The sequence below is a fragment of the Leopardus geoffroyi genome, chromosome B1, assembly GCF_018350155.1.
Source record: "Leopardus geoffroyi isolate Oge1 chromosome B1, O.geoffroyi_Oge1_pat1.0, whole genome shotgun sequence".
Lineage (NCBI taxonomy): Eukaryota > Metazoa > Chordata > Mammalia > Carnivora > Felidae > Leopardus > Leopardus geoffroyi.
The window spans coordinates 181,681,077-181,703,107 of NC_059327.1; positions in this window are offsets into that span (position 1 = coordinate 181,681,077).

Sequence of the window (22,031 nt, forward strand, 5' to 3'; positions counted from 1 at the left end):
CACTTTTCTCTGCCCCACCCCCCCAATTTCAGAACTAAGGTAATATGATAAAAACAAAACTATAAATCCAAAAAGAATAGAAGAATGTTATAGAGGTGTACTAGATGAGCAACGTCAGCAAAGCTAAAACTTGGAAAGGAGACAGATGTGTACTAGTCGAGTAACAGAGCATGAAATGATCAAGTTCAATGCAACAAGAAGTCTCAAAAGCCTCCAGATTTGGGGGGATCATTGCCTCTCAAGGTGCAAGAGCTGGATTCAGGGAGACTGAAAAGAGTAGGGTTGACTGAAAGTGTACAATTTAATTAAACCTTCAAAACATTTTTCTCTTCTCATGATGTGAAATTCCTATCCCTCTTCTGACAAGGTAGGGGAGGAGTTGATCTTTGGTTAATTTAAACTGGAGATATTTCAGACATGGGGATATCTGGCATTACCAAGAGCGACATTAACGCATGAAACTGAAGCATAGGATTGCCTTCCAAATAATGGGATCCCCCATACTTTCCCCCCTTCTTATATTCCAGAACAATGACATACAATATTATGTCTGTGACAGGAAACTAAAGAATATATCCTGGAGCAATGAATTGACTTAAGATAAATGATTAAAAAAAATCAGGTGATCTTTGCAGCCTGATGCAGGGCTTGATCCCACAAACAATGAGATCATGACCTGAGCTGAAACCAAGAGTCGGATACTTAACTAACTGAACCATTCAGGCATCCCTCGTTCAACTTTTAGATACCTTCTTAAATATGAATATATTACTAGGCATTAGAGGGCAATTTACAGGAGCACTGTTTTTTTTTTTTTTTTTTTTTTTTTCCCTTCACCTTTCCTTATACTTCCTTCCTAGTGGAGAGTTTCATTAAAATAACACTTTGCGGGGCGCCTGGGTGGCGCAGTCGGTTAAGCGTCCGACTTCAGCCAGGTCACGATCTCGTGGTCCCTGAGTTTGAGCCCCGCGTCAGGCTCTGGGCTGATGGCTCAGAGCCTGGAGCCTGTTTCCGATTCTGTGTCTCCCCCTCTCTCTCTGCCCCTCCCCCGTTCATGCTCTGTCTCTCTCTGTCCCAAAAATAAATAAACGTTGAAAAAAAAATTAAAAAAAAAAATAAATAAATAACACTTTGCCTTCCTGTTCCCTTTTTCTCACGTCTCCACGATAGGGGAGGTGGCTTTAATGAGTGATAAGTTGGAAAAAGAAATTGTCAATGAAAATATTTTGCTCCCCATTTTCTTGGGAAGGAGAAATTGCATTCTTCCCTGGTATTTCGGGCTAGACTCAAGCAAGAGTAGGGACTTTCAAATATTGATGTACAGAACTATATTTGTTATTTTTTTTAATTGCAAAGCTGCTGATTTTCATGTGTGCTACAAAGCAGTGTAGGTTATTATTGTTAAGCCTGGTAATAAGCCTTACATCAGCTTCTGAAAATTAATTACTTTTCCCAATAGGCAGATTTCATCAGCCCAAACCATTCTATGGGAAAAGGTAGTAGAAATAGCCACTGTGAAACCATAGTGAAAATGTTTTCTCAGACTAGAGTGTGGATGCTATCTTATTAGACCATTCTAACAAAACAGCACAGTGGTGCTAAAAATAGGGATCTCATAGGACAAGTAGACCATGGGTTTTGGATCGGCTGTTTGGGAAAGACTGGCCCTGTAATAACACCTGGGGACTGTACTTTCAACCAGCAACACATTCTAAACTTTGCAGAAAGGTACCAACAATGCAAATATCACCTGACATTGAAGCTGTTTTTCTATGTACTCTACTCCACTCCATACCTTCCCAGAATGATATGGTAAATATAAAATGCCCTTAATCTCTCAGTGAGAAAGTTCCACAACTAGGTTAAAATTTAAAGTCATGGGTTGTAGGCAACTGACATACACTTCTTGATATCTGCCGAAGGTGCAACCTACATTTTTTTTCCCATCTGCCTCCCTACACTCAGATATGACTGAATCATTGCTTCACATTTTATCAACTGTTAAGAACTGAGTTCTGACTATATAATTTTATTTTGAATAACTACTGTAAGAGCAAGGAATTTATTTGTTTTCCAAATGGATCGTATTAAGGCCAGTGCTTAATAGCATCATGTAAATGATTAACTGTTTCTACTATTTAAAAGTAGAGTTTGTGACAGACCATGTCTTGATTTAACAGGACACTGGCTTCCTTGAATTAACTGTGTCCTTTTCAGTGGAAAGAGTTGAAGTTGCACATCCTAGAGAAAGCCTATTTCTACCTGAGGGTTGAAGATCATTCTAAATGAGATTCTGTAAAATAGAAGTTGGGACAGATAGTTACTTTCCTTAATTTATTGAAATTCAGTTCTTAAGCATGAGGTAATATGATTTAGACTTTCATTTTAGAGGAATTTATTTATTTGGGCTTTAATTTGCAACAGGATCTAATTTGTGAATTTTATTTTATTTTTTCTGTATATCCCACAATGAGAGTAAGTTAATCTTCAAGTCTAAAACATCTTTATAATGTTGAAACTTTACCTCATTGCTTAACCTCTGATAGGCTATGTTGGAAAATGCAGCTGAATCTAATCAGGGCTGCATAGCAGAGTGAATTCTCAGATTTAGGTACAAGGTTGACTTGAAGTTGATTTATTTAATGCACAATCCTGATCTATTGCATAGGCTTTCGAGGGTAAAATCTATACTTCCAATCAGTTTCCTGGATGGGTACCCAAAGCAAATTTGTTGCAGAAGTAAATTTGTCATGAAGCATATAAAGCTTAATCTTAAGGGCTCCTCACTTGCATGGCCTCTTTCCAAGGCCTTGGGAGGGACCCAGCAGTGTGTTCACACGAACATATCTTTTGGCAGGATTTTCAATATTAAATATATTGCTTGCAATCAAGTAAGACTATTGTCTTTTTTCACTTTGACTTCACTTTCATCCCAGTTTCTCTCCTGTTAGATGGCATTAAGGGTCTGCAGGTATTCCTTGAATCTAAATATAGAGAAAATGATTTGCAAATACATTTAATGTAAGCTTAGAGAGATTGCAGGTATGTGGTTCATAATAATATTTGTGTTAAATTACTGCTAGCTGCCGTAGTAGAAAGGTGACCTCCAAGAATCCTGATGCTGCCCACTGAAGTGACTTGCTAGGCATGGTAACAAACAGAGCCAGAGGTAATACAATTCAAATGCTACCAATGGTGTCAAAACCGGAAGCGTGTGGGCAATGGAAGGGAAACAGAATCAAATGTATGGAACCGATAACCAGTGTAGACCACCTAATTATGAGACATGGGGGGGATTTTCTTTTTATAACAGTTTATTCAGAATTAAAGTTTTCCCATGTCAGTAAATTATTTGATAATGAAAGACACTCAATTATAATAACATCATGTATTTTCCATTTTAAAATATAAATTAGACAAATAGATTTTATCAAAATTTATCTTTTTTTCTATAAAAATGATTACCTAGGGGCGCCTGGGTGGCGCAGTCGGTTAAGCGTCCGACTTCAGCCAGGTCACGATCTCGCGGTCCGTGAGTTCGAGCCCCGCGTCGGGCTCTGGGCTGATGGCTCAGAGCCTGGAGCCTGTTTCCGATTCTGTGTCTCCCTCTCTCTCTGCCCCTCCCCCGTTCATGCTCTGTCTCTCTCTGTCCCAAAAATAAATAAACGTTGAAAAAAAAAATAAAAATGATTACCTAAGGATATATTCCAGCTATATATTTCCAACCATGAAGCAAAAAAAAAAAAAAAAAAGAAAAAAAAAAAAAAAGAAAAAGAAAAGACTGACATACTTCCCATTATTTCTATAGAAAATTATACTACAATTGTAGACACAGACACAGGAAGGAAAAACCAAAGAGAAAAAAAGAAAAATCAGTATGAGAAATTATAACATGTCTTTAGAAATATGAGAGAATAGGAGCACCTTGGCGGCCCAGTTGGTTGATCATCTGACTCTTGATATAGGCTCAGGTCATGATCTCACAAATTGTGAGTTGGAGCCCTACCTCAGGCTCTGTGCTGACAGTGTGGAGCCTGCTTGGGATTCTCTGCCTGTCTATCTATCTGCCCCTCGTCCACTCATGTGCATGTGAGTTCTCTTTCTCTCTTTCTCTCTCTCTCTCTCTCTCTCTCAAAAATAAATAAATAAACATAAAAAAAAAGAAATATAGAAGAATATATTCCCAACATGAAGCAACAACAGGTTTTATTTATTCAGAAAATAAGAAATCTTAGAACTGTGCATCAGTAGAAACTTCTGAGGATTAAAAATATAATAGCAAAAACACAAATGGTCAAGGAATGTTTTAAAGATGAGTTTGAGAAAAATCTCCAAGAAAACAAAACAAAAGCTAAATGTACACAATAGGATGGAAAATATTTTAAATATTTTAATGTATTAAACTAGACTATCCAATTCCTCATTAACTGAAAAAGAGAACAGGAAAATGAAGAAAGAAAAGTATAAAAGAAATAATTCAAATTTTTTTCCAGAATGGATAAACATACATTTTCATAATGAAAAAGGTTAACCAAAAAGTAATCATACTAAATGGGAAAAGTAAATTCACTATGGCACAGTTTAGGAAATTTTCAAACCTAACGAATAAAAAGAATGGCCTTCTAAGGCACAAAAAGCTTCTGGAGAGAGATAGAGAACAAAAGGTTTCATACAAAGGAGCCAGCATCAAAATCACATCGAACTTTTCAATAAGGCTGGACACTGTTTTTCACAATCTTTAAAAAAAAAAAAAAAAAAAAAAAGAAAGTATTTCCAAGCCAGAATTCTATATCCAGACAAATCCTCGGTCAACTTATTATGAAGGATTGATCAAAATTATTCTCAGATAAACAGTTTCAAAAATAAGAATCTTTCAAGGTTACTCTCTCTCAGAAAGCTATTGAAAGACACTCTCCACAAAAACGGAAGGACAAAAGGAGGTTCAGATGGTTTAGTAATGAAAAGTGATCATACCGTATTATGTATCTCAATCGTGAAAATATGAGGTCTCTGTTGTCTCTGTTGTAACAAATCACCACAAACTTACCAGTTCAAAACAACACCCATTTATTATCTAACAGTTTTGTAGATAGAAATGTAGAAAGAAATGTACGATCTCAGTTGGCTTGTTTGAACCCTTAATCTGGAGGATGTGGGGGCGAATCTGTTTCCAAGTTCATTCAGATTGTTGGTCGAATCCAGTTCTATACTGCTTGTACGAGGTCATGATTTCTTACTGGCTTTTGGCAATGTCCATTCTGTTTCCACAGGCCACTTGCATCCTGATACTCTATGCTCAAAGCCAGCCTTGGTGGGTTGAGTCCTTCCTACACTTCAAATATCTCTGTCCTTTACTTTTTCCTCACTTCTCGTGCCTTCTTTTCTGCCACATCACTGTGACTGAGTCTTCGGTCTTCTTCTTCTGGTTTTAAGGGCTCATGCAATTATATGTGGCTATGCAGATAATCCAGCAAAATCTTCCTACTTTAAGGTCAGCTGATTAGCAACCTTAATTTTGTGTACCACATCATTTCACAGCAGTAGCAAGATTAGTGTTTGAATGAATAACCAAAGGACAGGAATCTTGGGGAAACATCTTTATAATCTATTCTGCCTGCCACAGTGAATAATAGTTAATAATCATCATAATAATGTCAACACTGATTATTGACTTGACTAAAGTTTTACATGTAAAATTCTTGACGGGATTAAAGGGAGGGCATTTTTATGTAAATCTGTAATGGTTCTGTGGTAAAGTATAGGAGACTTAAAGTATTTTCTTATATAGAAATATCTTAATTTGAGTAAGCTTGGAATAGAAACAAATCATTTAGAAACATGGAGGTAAATACTAAGACAAATTGGCTAAATGCCTTAAAAGTGCATACTTCTAAAGCATGGGACAGTAATGATGGGAACAGATGCTAATTTTTATAATTATAAACCATGTAATACTATTTTATTTTTGTCAATTGAGTACTTTATTTTCTAAACTATGCTATTTATTACTTTAATAAAAATTAAAAGAAACAGAAGATACACTAGAAACTGTGTCAATTATTTCTTAAGTTACTGACCCATCTTTAAAGCATGATATGTGGGTTTCTATTAAGAAATAATGGGTTATATTTTGTCTTTTCTCTGATATCCATTTTGCTCATGAACATCGGTACGCATTAATAAAAAAGGGCAATGGGGGCCAAGTTTGTGTACAAAGTTAACACACTCAAATAAAGACTCAAATTTTGCTCTCATTAGCTTTCTTGTAAATGAGCTATAATCTAAATTGGGTGACTGAGTTTGAGAGCACCGAACCAATGAACCAAAGTAGTATATATGCTAGTTTACTTAAATAATACAATTTGCCTAAAATATATTGGAAGACATTTACCACTAATTGGCCAAAAATTTAACTCCTAGAACCAATTAGTGTTTATAAGTGTTAATGGCCACTATAGCTCCATGATAAGGAGGCCATGTCTCTCGAGGGAAATAAACCCAGTCCAGGCTCTATCATGAAACTGTTTTGTAAGAAAAGATGATCGCTATGGTACCTTTCTCAGAGTGAGAACTTTTTGACTAATTTACTAATTTGGAAGGTATAATCCTTTGAGTATCATAGTAAATGTTTTTAGAAAGTCACCATTTTACAAGGAAAACAGAAATGATACTTTTCCAAGGTTATATATAAGAAGATACTTAAATATTTTTGAAAAGCATTGTTTTTATAGAGATAATGACATGTATTTTAACATACATTTTTATTTATCTAAAATCGATTGAAGAATGTAATATGCCTTTTACTGACAGATCGTTCCATTCTAGGGTCATTCCATTCTAGGGTCATTTGTGGTATCAGAGTTATTATTCATGGTTCCAAATAAAATTTAAATTACTAAAGGTGGTGGAAATTTCTTCAGGTGAATTTCTGCAATAAATATTTAATGCCTAAAAATGAGAAATTAGTCATATTTAGTAAAAGAAAACAGATGCAGTAATTAATTACTTTTTAAATGGGGATTGAAAGAGTAATGTAAAATTGTAGATGAGTTCCATTGTTTGGTATCTCAGTAATATAGAAACTATAAAAAATTCAGACTAAGCATTAATCTTTCATGGGGCAATTAATTTTAATTAAGGCAAGTACAGAATCCCATATGGTTTTAGACATCATCTATTCATTAATGCAAACAGTCTGAGAGGAGCCGTTTGGAACATTTTGGTTGACAGCAATGGTGGACAGCCCTGGAGACACCTGGTTAAACATCTTCTAATTTTTATCCTGCTGCGCATCAGTGGGCAAGAATCCATGTTTAACAGTCTTTGGCAAGATGGAGTATGTGAGAGGAATTTATTGTATCCATTATTTCTTTGAAAATCCAATATCACACAATGTGCTTTCTCCTTGGGAAGTAAGATGTGCTCACATCATACATTTTCCTGATATGTGTCTCCTGATGTTGTTTTGAACATGCATATATTTCTTTCCCTCCCCCCACCCCACGTATTCACAGGCATATACACGCCAAACACATTTGTGTTAGTACCTGAATACTGGTGTACCTTTTTTATATATGCTGTTCTGTGTGTATTAGTTATTTGAAGGTTGAATCCAACTGTATCACATGTTTTCTGTGTGTCAGGAATTCAAGAGCAGACTAATGGCTAGTTCTGGGCGAGGGGTCTCTCATGAGATAGAAGCTAAGATGCCAGCTGGAACCACAGACATCTGAAGGCTTAACTTTGGCTAGAGGAACTCTTTTAAGGTTCAACTGTGGTTGTGAGTAGGAAGCCTCCGTTTCTTACTGGACGTGGCCAAGAGGCTTCAGTCCATTGCCATGTAAATCTCCTTATAGGGTTTCTTTTGTGGATTCACAACATGGCAGCTGATTTCTCCTAGAGCGAGTGATCCCAAAGAGCAAAGTGAAGGTTTTACTATCTTTAATAACCTAGCTTTGTCACATTTCTTGGTAGCGTATCCATAGGTAGTCAGTGTGGGAAGGAATTATACAAAGGCATGGATTCCAAAGTTGAGAGAATACGCCATATTGGAGGCTGGTTACAGTGCTGAAGTGTATGGTGTTCCAGCAAGATCTTTAAATTTAGGAACCATATTTTATGCCTCTTTCTACCTCAGCATCTGTTAAACAAAAGCCTATAAATGAGGAACTTTTTAATAGTAAATGAGTTACTTGCAGTTATTACACCAATATACACCCTTCTAAACTTCTGCATTCCATGTTAATAACGAATTTGAGTATCTCAATATTAAACCTATGAAGCAAATTGAATAGGACACATTTTAAATGGTTATCATGCAAAAAGTACTAGATTTTGGCTCTAGCAGTCTAAAATGCATTGTTTTATTGAGCCCTTGTTAGTTTTCCGAGGTATTGCTCAGTTATTATTTATTTTATCAGAAAGACACACAAAATAGTCAACTTGAAAGAGCTAAACTTCTCAACAGAATAAGTGCACTGGAGAAATATTTTCTGATTTGTGTTGGCAAGGTTAAAAACACTTTAACATTAATCAATAGCTTTTTTTTTTCTTAATAAGCCATGTCTTAATAGAATTGATGTCAGCTTATCCTGCATATCAGTATATCAGTGAGCACTGTTAGCATTGCTTTGAGTGATATTCCTTTGAATTTGATTATTTCTGAGAGTTGAAAATTCAGCTCTAAAATTTCATAAATGCCATTTTTGCTTTTTAGTACTAGCTGTAGAAAGTGTCACTTTACAGTCATTGCCTTTACTTTCTCTGTCTCTTGTCTAAAGTGATGTTTTTTTTTTTTTTTATCTTAAAAGAAAGTAATTTAAAAATGATATAATTCAATGATGGTTGAGGCCTTTTAAAGCATCGTAGCCATTTTGGTAACTTTTTGGATTTCCTTTGGTTAGGCTTACTTCTTTCAAATGCTAATATAAAAATAATGTGCTAATTGAAACAACAACGAAATTTAGAGTTAGGATTTTTTATGGATCAACTGCAACAAGCAAATTATTTTGTCTGGATTAACTAGGTTTTGGTAGCATTAATTAGAATAGTTAAGAAAAGATGAAATTTTATTAAACAAAAATGAAAATAAAAATCATTTGATTTATAAATTCTACCATCATTTTATAATGCATTTATCTCTTTTCTGCATTTAAAAAAAAAATAATATTACTCTCGAAGAAATGAATCATTCGTTCAGTACACATTTGTTAACATTACCCAAGAAACATGTGGCTCCCTTGCCATAAGCTTACTCTTTAGTTAGTATACGGGACTCTCTAGATCCATGATTTATCTTTGTTATACCTAATTTTAGTGTTTATGTGCATTGATACAGAAATTTTAACACTAATACAAGAATCTGTATCCTGATGTTGTTTATTTTTCTCAGTATAGTTTTATTAAGAGACATTATAAAGTTCTGGGAAAAAAAAATCAATCCACTTCTCCTAGTATCCTGGTTAATTTGGTTCTGGTTAAAATTGGGTTTTTTTGGGGTGCCTGAGTGGCTCAGTCGATTAAGAGTCTGACTTCAGCCCAGGTCATGATATGGTTCTCAGGTTTGAGCCCCCCATCGGGTTCTGTGCTGACAGCTTGGAGCCTGGAGTCTGCTTTAGATTCTGTATCTCCCTTTCTCTCTGTCCCTCCCCCACTTGCAGTCTGTCTCTCTCTCACTCCCCAAAATAAATAAACAATAAAATATATATATTTAAAAACTTGAGTTTTTTAAGTTTTCCAATAAGTTTCATACTCATGATCAGAAAATTACATGTAAAATACTGACATTGTACTAGTAACCTATTGTTGTATAAAAATGTAACAAAAATTTAATGTATTAACAATTTTTTTAAATATTTAATTTTTTTTAATGTTTATTCATTTTTGAGAGACAGAGAGGGACAGAGCATGAGCGGGGAAGGGGCAGAGAGGGAGGGGGACACAGAATCCGAAGCAGGCTCCAGGCTCTGAGCTGTCAACACAGAGCCTGACAAGGGCCTGGAATTCAGGAACTGTGAGATCATGACCTGAGGCAAAGTTGGAGGCTTCACTGACTGAGACATCCAGGGCCCCTTAACACAAATTTTAGAGGCTTAAAAAGACATTGTCGGGTGGGGCTTCAATCATCTCAAGGTTTAACTGGGGCAAGATTCATTTCTAAGCTCACTCAGGATTCAGTTCCTCACAGTTTATTAGACGGAGAACTTAGATCCTCACCGGTTGTTGTGCAGAAACTGTCTTCATTTCCCTGTCACATGGGATTCTCTGTAGGGTAGCTCACAATATGCCAGCTGGCTTTATCACACCAAAGAAGTGAGAAGAAAAAGAAAAGGATGATGAAAGATATTGGAAGTAAGTAATCCAAAGAAGTAGGTCCTGTGGAAAAATATGTCTTCTCCAGAAATAATAGATGACGCAAGACTCATTTCTCAAATGCACTGACTGTGAACGAGACGCACATCTTGTATTGAGATAGGACTAATGACAGTGGAACCCTCACCAGAACATTCTTCAGGATAGTGTTGGCTGTCATTTCTGACAGTGTTGTTCTTTACAAGAGTTTTCAGCTATACCATCAATAACATAAACTTACTCAAATTCTTTCATGAATTCCGTGTCTGCTTATATCATCCAAAGTCAGTTTGTATTGCCTGCAGCTAAGTGGCCTGATGAATACAGTTATTTTTTTTGTCATTATCTCCACATTCTTTAATAAGCAAGCGTTTTAACCTAATATGACTGTTAAAATTTAAGTCAGAAAGTCAAATTTACTTTTTATTCACAACTAGTACCAATGTTCATAAGTTTTAATGTATTATTCTGTAGACAAAAAATTAATTCAAATTATACATAACAGCTTATATTTATTACGTAGTCTTTCTATATGCCAAATAATGTTTTATGTCTTTCACAGGATTAATTTTTATAACTTTTCTTTGAGATATGTTGGACATCTTTAAGATTAAAAAAAAAAAAAAAAGTCAAATGTTGATAGCTTAAAAAACTCCCCCAAAGTGATAAAGCTGGCAAGTAGTAAAAGTAGGATTCAGATCCAGATGGTCAAAATCCCTGAGCCTTCCTCTTAGACACAACACTATTATGCTTTCTTTCAAAGCCCATATGAAACAGTAACAATATGGCACTATTCGAAGTGAGATGAACATATGACATAAGGCACAAAAGGACAAATAAATAGAAAAATAATTATTCATTGGACTAAAGTGAGAACCACTATTCATCAAAAGTCACCATGAAGCTGGGAATGCGAACTGGTGCATCCACTGTGGAAAACAGTATGGAGGTTCCTCAAAAAATTAAAACTAGGACTACCCTGTGATCCAGCAATTGCCCTACTAGGTGTTTATAAAAGGGATACCAGGTGTGCTGTTTCGAAGGGGCACATGTAACCCAATGTTTATAGCAGCACTATCAATAATAGCCAAAGTATGGAAAGAGCCCAAATGTCCATCTACAGATGAATGGATAAAGAAGATTTGGTATATATATACAATGGAATGCTACTCGGTAATCAAAAAAATAATATCTTGCCATTTGCAGCAACACGGATGGAACTAGAGTATATCATGCTAAGTGAAATTAGTCAGTCAGAGAAAGACAAATATCTTATGGCTTCACTCATATGTGGAATTTAAGATACAAAACAGATGAACGTAAGGGAAGGGAAGCAAAACCAATATAAAAGCAGGGAGGGGGACAAAACACAAAAGACTCGTAAATATAGAGAGCAAACTGAGTGTTGCTGGAGGGGTTGTGTGTGGGAGGATGGGCTAAATGGGCAAGGGGCATTAAGGAGGACACTCATTGGGATGAGCACTGGGGTGTTATATGTAGAGGGTGAGCTACTGGATTCTACTCCTGAAATCCTTGTTGCACTCTATGCTAACTAACTTGGATGTAAACTAAAAAAGTAACTAAAAAAAAACGCTACCATGAAGAGAGTAAAAAATACAAATTTAGGGTGGATGTATGTGACAAAGACTCATCCTCATAAAAAAGAGCTTCTATAAATCAATAATAAAGACGATGATGACAATATCCAATAGAACAGAACAAGGATATGAAATGGCATTTCACAAAACAAGATACATGAATGCCAAATTGAAAGTACCCAATTTTATATTTCATTAGGGAAATATAACTAAGACCACAAAGGGATACTACTATATACCTCTTCTCCAAGTAGCTAAAATCAACATAATTGACACTATTTGTAAAATGTGGAATATCTGAAGTGCTCATGTACTGCTGCTGGGGGGTGTATATTTCTACTTTGGAAAAGTCATGTGAATATCATTCAAAGATAAACGCAAACCCTATGACACAGTAATTCAACTGTTAGATATATTAAAAGGAGAAACGCTTTCATAGCTTGACCAAAAGCATAAACGAAAATGTTTATCACATCACTGTTTTTAGGCGCAAACTATTGTTATTAAAAACAAACATGCAGAAAAGTGCACAAATTGTCAGAGTTCAGCGTGCCAAATTTTTGCAGTGTGAACACATGGGAAACCAGCCCTGGATCGAGCCTTAGGGTATACACAGAGCACCCACTCCTTGGGTCTTATCCTGGTCACTAACCCTCCAAAGGCCACTGCTATTTTGATTTGTACCAGAGTAGTGTCTCCCTTTTGGGAAAATTGTCTGCTCTCAATAAATACGTGCTATTTTGTGTTTTGTTTTGTGGATAAACATTATGCTTGTGAAATTCTCTCACAAAGGCTATGTTTTCATCTGGGGAGATTGTAAGGGGTAGTTTTTCAAACCAAGTCAAAGAATAGAAATCATATAAAGATCAATTGCTTAATTATATCAACATGATTAAACATTTGTATAAAGTTACCATTATTAAAATAAAACAAGTAGAAAAATAATGTACATCACATAAAACAGGCAAAAGTTTAATATTGTAAATCCATAAAGAACTCCTGTAAGAGATACGTACTTCATCAAAATAGAAGTAAAGGATTTACCTGGCAATACATAGAAGATGAAATCTAGTTAGCCAAAAAAAAAAAAAAAAAAAAAAAAAAAATTACCATAGTTGTCCTTGGCTGTATAACTAATGATCACAAACTTAACAATGGAAGACAATCTTTATTATCGTGTAGGTCCCATTGGTCAGGATTCTAGGTACAGGTTAACTGATTCCTCTGCTCAGACTCTCATAGGCTAAAATCAAAATCAGCTGAGCTACAGTTCTGGAGCTCAGGGTACTCTTCCATTATTCGTTTTGTTTAAAAGAATTCAGTTCCGTGCAGGAAAGTCCCTGCTTTCTTACTGGTTGTCACCTGGAGGTCATTCTCAGCTTCCAGACAGTGCCCTCTGATTTTTGTCTCAAGACTCCCTGCTCTCACAACATGGCAGTTTATGTGCCTCTAGAAGAACACATGGCAGGGGAGGACCATCTCTGACTTTGAATCTCTTCTTTCTAGAGAGCTCCCACCTAATTAAGTCACAGACAGATAACCTTCCTAACTCAATGTCAGTTAAGGACCTTAATTATCTATACCAAAAATTCCAAACCTTAATTATACCTACAAACTTCTTTTTTGCCAATAGAATGTTGTAAGTCATATTTGAGCACATTCACAATTCTCATCCATACCACAGGGATTATTTAGGGCAAATATACCAAGAAATGGGACTCTTTTGAGCCATTTTAGAATCATGTCTTTTACAAACGTATCTTAAAATGCTTAATCTCTCTATATCTAGAGAAATTAGCATCATGCCATACCTAAGCCATTGGTCTGAATATTAAAAGTCCTGACCAAATTTTGTTAAGAATTATAGAAAAGATATCTCCAGGGTGCTTGGGTGGTTCAGTTGGTTAAGTGACAGACTCTTGGTTTACGCTCGGATCATGACCTCATGGTTTCATGAGATGGAACCCTGGTTTGGGCTCTGTGCTGGCAGCACGGAACCTGCTTTGGATTCTCTCTCTTCCTCTCTCGCTGCCCCTCCTCCACACATGCTTGCATTCTCTCTCTTTCCCTCAAAATAAATCAACTTTAAAAAAAAAAAAAGAAAGAAAAGAGATCTCTGTAACATTTTTGGGGATTTTAAAATTATATAAATGTTAAGAAACACTTTATGGAAATATATAGAAGGTAGAAAATGAATATATCTTATGAGCATATAATTATACTGTATATACACATTAGATATAACTTTGTGTAAGAATTTAATAGACAATAAAGAAACACTTTATGGAAATATATAGAAGGTAGAAAATGAATATATCTTATGAGCATATAATTATACTGTATATACACATTAGATATAACTTTGTGTAAGAATTTAATAGACAATAAAGAAAATGTGCCATATATGTGTGTGTGTGTGTGTGTGTGTGTGTGTATACAATGAAGTATTACTTGGAAATGAAAAAGAATGAAATCTTGCCATTTGCAACTGCGTGGATGGAACTGGAGGATATGATGCTAAGTGAAATTAGAGAAAGACAAAAATCATATGACTTCACTCATATGAGGACTTTAAGAGACAAAACAGATGAACGTAAGGGAAGGCAGACAAAAATAATATAAAAACAGGGAGGGGGACAAAACAGAAGAGACTCATAACTATGGAGAACAAACAGAGGGTTACTGGAGGGGTTGTGGGAGGGGGGATGGACTAAATGGCTAAGGGGCATTAAGGAATCTACTCCTGAAATCATTGTTGCACTATATGCTAACTAATTTGGATGTAAATTAAAAAAAATAAAAATAATAAATTAAAAATTAATGTTAAATTACAAATTAAAATTAAAAAATAAAAAAATTAAATTAAAAATTTATTTAAAAAAATGAATCTAATAGAACACAAGTAGGATTAAGAGAACAGAGTGAAGTTGATGATAAAAGAAAAGCCAAAAAGGATGATAAAAAGCTAAGAAATTGCTGACCCACAGATCAGAAATAAGGCTTCAGAACATATTCTAATCTTCCCTCATCCTCCAGTGTAGGGAAAGAGTTAGAAACTTAACTGTAGGTCCTATCAACAGTCCACATCGGAGAGACTGTTTAATAATAACGTCAGTGTCACAAAACTTGTTGAATCATTAATAAAAAGTTATAATGTTGATCTTCGATCTAACTTCAGGAAGTGTGGCTCTCTGGAATGTTCTGCAATGGTTGTGGTGGGTAAGAGGCATCAGCAAGATAATAAAAACTTGGTATTGTGATAAAGAAAGACAGTCGGGAACTGAGGCCATCGATAAGGAATTATAAGACATCAGAGATGCTCTACTGAGACTATTTGATGAAAAGGCCTGGTATTTGCCTCCATGTGTGTGTGTGCATGTGTGTGTGTGTGTTAATATTTATGTTTAGTTAAATAGGTATTTATATCAAAATGCAAAGAATTCATAAATGCAGCATTTATTACTTTAGTGGATTACACCGGCTGCCATTATTTTGCATTTAAAGTGGTTCACTACTGTCACATTATTTCTTCCACAGAGTTTGCCACTATTCTTTCAGAACGATTAGCTGACAGTGGTAGAACAGATCTTTTCATCCTTGTATCGTAAACATGTTCGCTTAGAATAAAAACCTAAATACCTGGAGTGACGTCAAGATAGTAGAAGAGGAAGCTTCAGACTTTGTTCCTCCACAGAAACACCAACTTAACAGCAATATATGATCCACAAAGCCATTATGAGAACTCTAGAAACCAGTTGGAAAGACACAGTGCTTGATAAGCCCAAAGGCAAAAACATCAACATGAAAATGAGGAAGATGAGTTCTATTTCAACCATCTCAGGTCCTCCCCCAAGCTGGCACAGGTCACAATCAGGAGGAGAAGACCAACTTGTGACTTTTCCCATGGGAGGGAAAGAGAAGAATGGAACATTCATCCAACATTCTGACTTTTCACAGACCTCCCTGAGAAGTTGGTTTCTGTCTCATTTGACTCTGAATGGTAATGGGCAACCAAATACTTTGGATGCCCTGGAGTGGTCAAAATAAGGGAGCTCTCTGGTTTATAGTGGTGCAAGAACACTTGCAGTACTGCAGACAGACATCAGAGGGGGCAAAAGACTACAAGCTTCAGAGGAAGCAACTGGCAGATCTCTCTCTACATGGGAAATTACATGCATATGCCTAGAGAAGATGTAATCCCCTATAAAGTCCGAGAGTCCCCTCCCCCAGAACCTGTCGCCAGGCTGACTGCTGAAGGTCTTTCTTTGTGTGAAGCCTGTGAAAAAAGACTTGGAGAGTGGCTGTTTTGTTCAGATGCATATATCACAACAAAATATTACAAGGCACATGAACAACAGGAAAATGTAGCCCAATCAAAGAAAAAAAAAAAAAAATCTCCAGAAACTGACCTTAAGGAAATAGAGATCTACAAATTACCTGACAAAGCATTTTAAATATTAGTTTTAAAGTATCACAATGCACTACAAGAACACAGATTTAACTAAATGAAATCAGAAGATGATGAAAAAAAAAGAAAGAAAGAAAGAAAGAAAGAAAGAAAGAAAGAAAGAAAGAAAATCAACAAAGAGAAGGAGCTATAACAAAGAACCACACAAAAATTCTTGAGCTAGCTAAAGAATACAATAACTGACTTGAAAATTTTATTGGATGGGTTCAACAGCAGATTTATGCAAGCAGATGAATCAGTAAATTAGAACACAAGTCTTTTGAAATTATTGAGTTAGAAGAAGAAAAAAAGAGTAAAGGGAAGTGACACCATCAAGATACTCTAATCTATACATTATGGGAATCCTGAGAAGAGAATAAAAACAAAGGTAAGAGAAGAAAGAGAGAAACAGAAATCTTATTTAAAGGAAAAAAAAAAAATGGCTGAAAATTTCCCAAGTCTGAGCAAGGAGATGGATATCCAGTTTCTAAAAGCTCAAATAATTCCAACTAGTGTGAATTCAAAGAGGACCACATTGAGACACGTTACCACCAAACCATCAAATTCAAAGACAAAGAGAAAATTCTGAAAGTAACAAGTAAAATTGACTCATCATACATAAGGAAGCTCTCCTAGGTTATTAGTGTTTTTAGTAGAAACAGAAGCCATGAAGAAGTGGGATAAAACATTCAAAGTGCTGAAAGGAAACAACAGTAACATAACACCAAGAATACTGCATCTAGTCCTTCAAAATTGAAGAAAAAATTATTTTCTCAGATAAACAAAAGCTGGGGAAGCTTCTCACCACTGGTTTTGACTTACAAGAAATGCTAAAGGGAGTCCTTCAAGTTGAAACAAAAGAATACCAGGCAGCAACATGAACACTTAGAAAAATATAAAGCTGTCTAGTAAAGGTAAATATATGGAAAAGTACAGAATCCTGTGATACTATAATGAGGACATGTATATCACTTTTAATTCAATTATAGAATTTAAGAGATAAAAGCATAAAAATAACTATAGCACTGTTAGTGGAAACAAAATATAAAAGGTATACTTTGTAACATAAATAACAAAATGGGGGGAGATGTAAGCGTACATTGTTTTATATGCAATTGAGGTTACGTTAAATCAGTTTAAATAGATTGTTATAACTATAAGATGCTTTATGTAATCTCATAGTATAGTCATGGTAATCCCATGGTAATCACACAAAATATCTATAAAAGGTGTTTATAAAATAATGAGAAAGGAACCAAAACACATCACTACAAAAATAAAAACAGAAAACAATAAATGAAACACAAAGAAAATCAATGAGAAAGAAAAAGTAACAATGATCTAATGACGTTCAGAAAACAAAAAACAAAATGGCATAGTAAATCTTTGCCTATCAGTAAGTACTTTAAATGTAAATGGATTAAACTCCTCAATCAAAAGGCATGGAGTGGCAGAATGCATATAAAACCAGATCCACCTATTTGCTGTATACAAGAGATTAACTTTTGAGCTGGGATGGTCATGCTTATATCAAACAGTATAGACTTTAAGTCAAAAAACTGTCATAAGGTACAAAGAGAACATTATATAAACATAAGGGTTGAATCACCAAAAAACTATTACAAATATAACTATATATGTACATACCAGCAAAGCGCAAAACTATAGGAAGCAAACACTAGTAGAATTGAAGGAAGATATGGACAGTAATGCAATAATGGTAGGGATTTCAAGGGGTGCCTGCGTGGCTCAGTCGGTTAAGCCTCTGACTTCCAGTCAGGTCATGATCTTCAAGCCCCGTGAGTTCATGAGTTCAAGCCCCGTGTCGGACTCTGTGCTGACAGTTCACAGCCTGAGGTCTGCTTCAGATTCTGTCTTCCTCTCTCACTGTCCTTCTCTGCTCACACTCTGTCTCTCTTTCTCTCTCTCAAAAATAAGGATTACTTTTCTTAACTCAAAAAAATTTCAATACCTCACTTTCAATGAGGGATAGAACAATTAGATCGAAATGAAGCAGGGAACTTGAACAATACTATAGACCAACTGGACCTAATAGATATATACAGAACACTCCATTCAGCATGAGAATACAAATTATTCTTAATTATGCATGAGAATTATTCCGAATAGACCATATTTAGGCCACAAAACAAGTCTTAACAAATTTAAGAAGATTGAAATCATGCCAATTATCTTTTCTAACCACAATGGAATAAAACTAGAAATAAGTAGCAAATGGAAACCGTCAGGAGAGGAAGTAAGTACCAAAATTTGAAATGAAATATGAAGACCTCTGTTCACAGATAAAATGATCTTATATATAGAAAACCATAAAGATATCACACACATACAATCACACACACACACAGACACATGCAGACACACACACTTATTTGAACTAATAACCAACTTCAGCAAAATTGAAGAATAGAAAACACACAAATATCAGTTGTATCTCTATATACTAACAATGAACAATTGAAAAGGCAGTTAAGTAAGCAGTTTTATTTTCAATAACATCAAGAAGAAAAAAAATACTGGAGCACCTGGGTGGGTCAGTTGGTTGAGTGTCCGACTTCAGCTCCGGTCATGATCTCAGGGTCTGAGAGTTTGAGCCCCACATCAGGCTCTGTGCTGACAGCTCGGAGCCTGGAGCCTGCTTTAGATTCTGTGTCTCCCTCTCTCTCTGCCCCTCCCCTGCTCGTGCTCTGTCTCTCTGTCTCAAAAATAAATAAAAATATTTAAAAAATACTTAAAAAAAAAGAAAAAAAATACTTAGAATTAACTAAGGAGTTAAACTATAAAAAACTATAAAACATTGCTGAAACAATTTGAAGACACAAATAAATGGAAAAACAACATGTGTTCATGTTGTTAAAATGTTCATGTATTATTAAAACGTCCATACGTGATTTACAGATTCAATGAAGTCTCTATCAAAATACCTATTTTTTTGCAAAGATTAAAAAAATACCTAAAAATCATGAGACTCAAAGAACGTCAAGTAGCCAAAACAATCTTAAGAAAGAAACACAGTGACTTTTTAATTTCTAAACATATTACAAAGCTACGGTAATCACAACAGGATGATACTGGCATAAACACAGACTTATAGATCAATAAAAGACAACAGAGAGTCCAGAAATAAACCTTTGTGCATCTAATCAAATGATCTTTGATGAGGGGTCAAGTCTCCTCAGGAAACGGTGTTGGGAAAATTGCATGTTGACATACAAAGGAATAAAATTGAACCCTTACCGGGGCGCCTGGGTGGCACAGTTGGTTAAGCGCCCGACTTCAGCCAGGTCACGATCTCGCGGTCCGTGAGTTCGAGCCCCGCGTCAGGCTCTGGGTTGATGGCTCAGAGCCTGGAGCCTGCTTCCGATTCTGTGTCTCCCTCTCTCTCTGACCCTCCCCTGTTCATGCTCTGTCTCTCTCTGTCCCAAAAATAAATAAACATTGAAAAAAAAAAAAATTGAACCCTTACCTTACACCATATATAAAAATTAACTGAAAATAAATTAAAGACCCAAATCTAAGACCTGAAACTCTAAAACTCTCAGAAGAAAAGGTAGGAGAGAATCTTCATGACAATGGATTTGGGAATAATAATGAGTCTTGTGAGTACTCATTGAACTGGTATAAGATTTAAGGGACTCAGATTAGAAGTATTGTGTATCTGGTCCTCAGAACGTGTCTAATCTGGATTACAATATTTTTAAGAACAATTGTGTTGCAATTTATTGTATACCTTGTATTGATTGTATGCTTTAAGCTTTTAATGTAAATTTAGAACATTCGTGTAGTAAAAGGTAATTATTATTTTTAAAAAAATTTAATGTTTATTTTTGACAGAGAGAGAGAGAGAGAGAGAGAGAGAGAGCATGAGGGGGGAGGGGCAGAGAGAGAGGGAGACACAGAATCTGAAGCAGGCTCCAGGCTCCGAGCTGTCAGCACAGAGCCCAACGCAGGGCTCGAACCCACAGACCACAAGATCATTACCTGAGCTGAAATTGGACCCTCAACTGACTGAGCCACCCAGGTGCCCACAAAGGTAATTATTACTTGACCAGGAGTATTATGTGTGGGACTCTGCATTTGGGAAGAATAAGAGTTAGAATAAGGTTTTCAAAGATCCATTTTTATTAATGCAGATAAATGATTTATGTTTTTGCAAAGACTAACAATATTTATAGGTAAAAAAGAATAAATATATCTTATAAGGAAATCTATGGTGGCCTGGGGATTATTCTTAAATTTAAAAGCATCATGTACTCATTCTCTGTATTTTTGTAAGGATGCTAAGACAACATCCCTACCATAGTAGAGTGTACAATGGAGTGACATACATAGACATATAAACATTTTACTGCTATACAATTAAGAATGACATGATTATAAGAGTTTACATGGTAAGAAAAAAGATGCACTAATGCTTTATTTTTTATTTTTATATTTAAAAATTTTTAATATGAAATTTATTGTCAAATTGGTTTCCATACAACACCCAGTGCTCATCCCAACAGGTGCCCTCTTCAATGCCTGTCACCCACTTTCCCCTCCCTCCCACCCCCCATCAACCCTCAGTTTATTCTCACTTTTTAAGAGTCTCTTATGGTTTGGCTCCCTCCCTCTCTCTCTCTCTTTTTTTTTTTTTTTTTCCCCTTTCCCCACGGTCTTCTGTTAAGCTTCTCAGGATCCACATAAGAGTGAAAACATATGGCATCTGTCTTTCTCTGCCTAATTTATTTCTCTTAGCATAACACTCTCCAGTTCCATCCATGTTGCTACAAAAGGCCATATTTCATTCTTTCTCATTGCCACGTAGTATTCCATTGTGTATATAAACCACAATTTCTTTATCCATTCATCAGTTGATGGACATTTAGGCTCTTTCCATAATTTGGCTATTGTTGAGAGTGCTGCTATAAACATTGGGGTACAAGCACCCCTATGCATCAGCACTCCTGTATCCCTTGGATAAATACCTAGTAGTGCAATTGCTGGGTCATAGGGTAGATCTATTTTTAATTTTTTGAAGAACCTCCGCACTGTTTGCCAGAGTGGCTGCAACTAATGCTTTAGACAGATAAGAAATATGTTTTACTATTGAAAATATTCTAAATATTCTGCTATGGAGGGAAAATAATAAAAGCAGGGTGAAGAAATGATAGAAAGTCTTTCTTTTTTTGGCAAAAAGAATAGATATAAAATTAAAATAAAATAAAAAGTTTGGTGCTGGACAATATCAACGGCAAATGTTATTGTGAAAATACCTGGCATATACATGTCCCAGGGCTTCTGGCTGAACACTTAAAAATGGGAACAGGGGCGCCTGGAGGCTCAGTTGACTAATGATTCTGACTTCAGCTCAAGTCATGACTTCACGGCTCGTGAATTCGAGCCTCATGTCAGGCTCTGTGCTGACAGCTCAGAGCCTGGATCTTTCTTCAGATTCTGTCTCCCTCTCTCTCTGCCTCTCCCCGCTTGTACTCTGTCTCTCTCTGTCTCTCTCTCTCTCTCTCGAAAATAAATAAACATTAAAAATAAAAAAAAAATGCCAATAAAACTAGAATGCTAATTTAGGACCAAATGAGGGATAGGATTAAATGCCACAAAAAGCAACGGAACTTTAG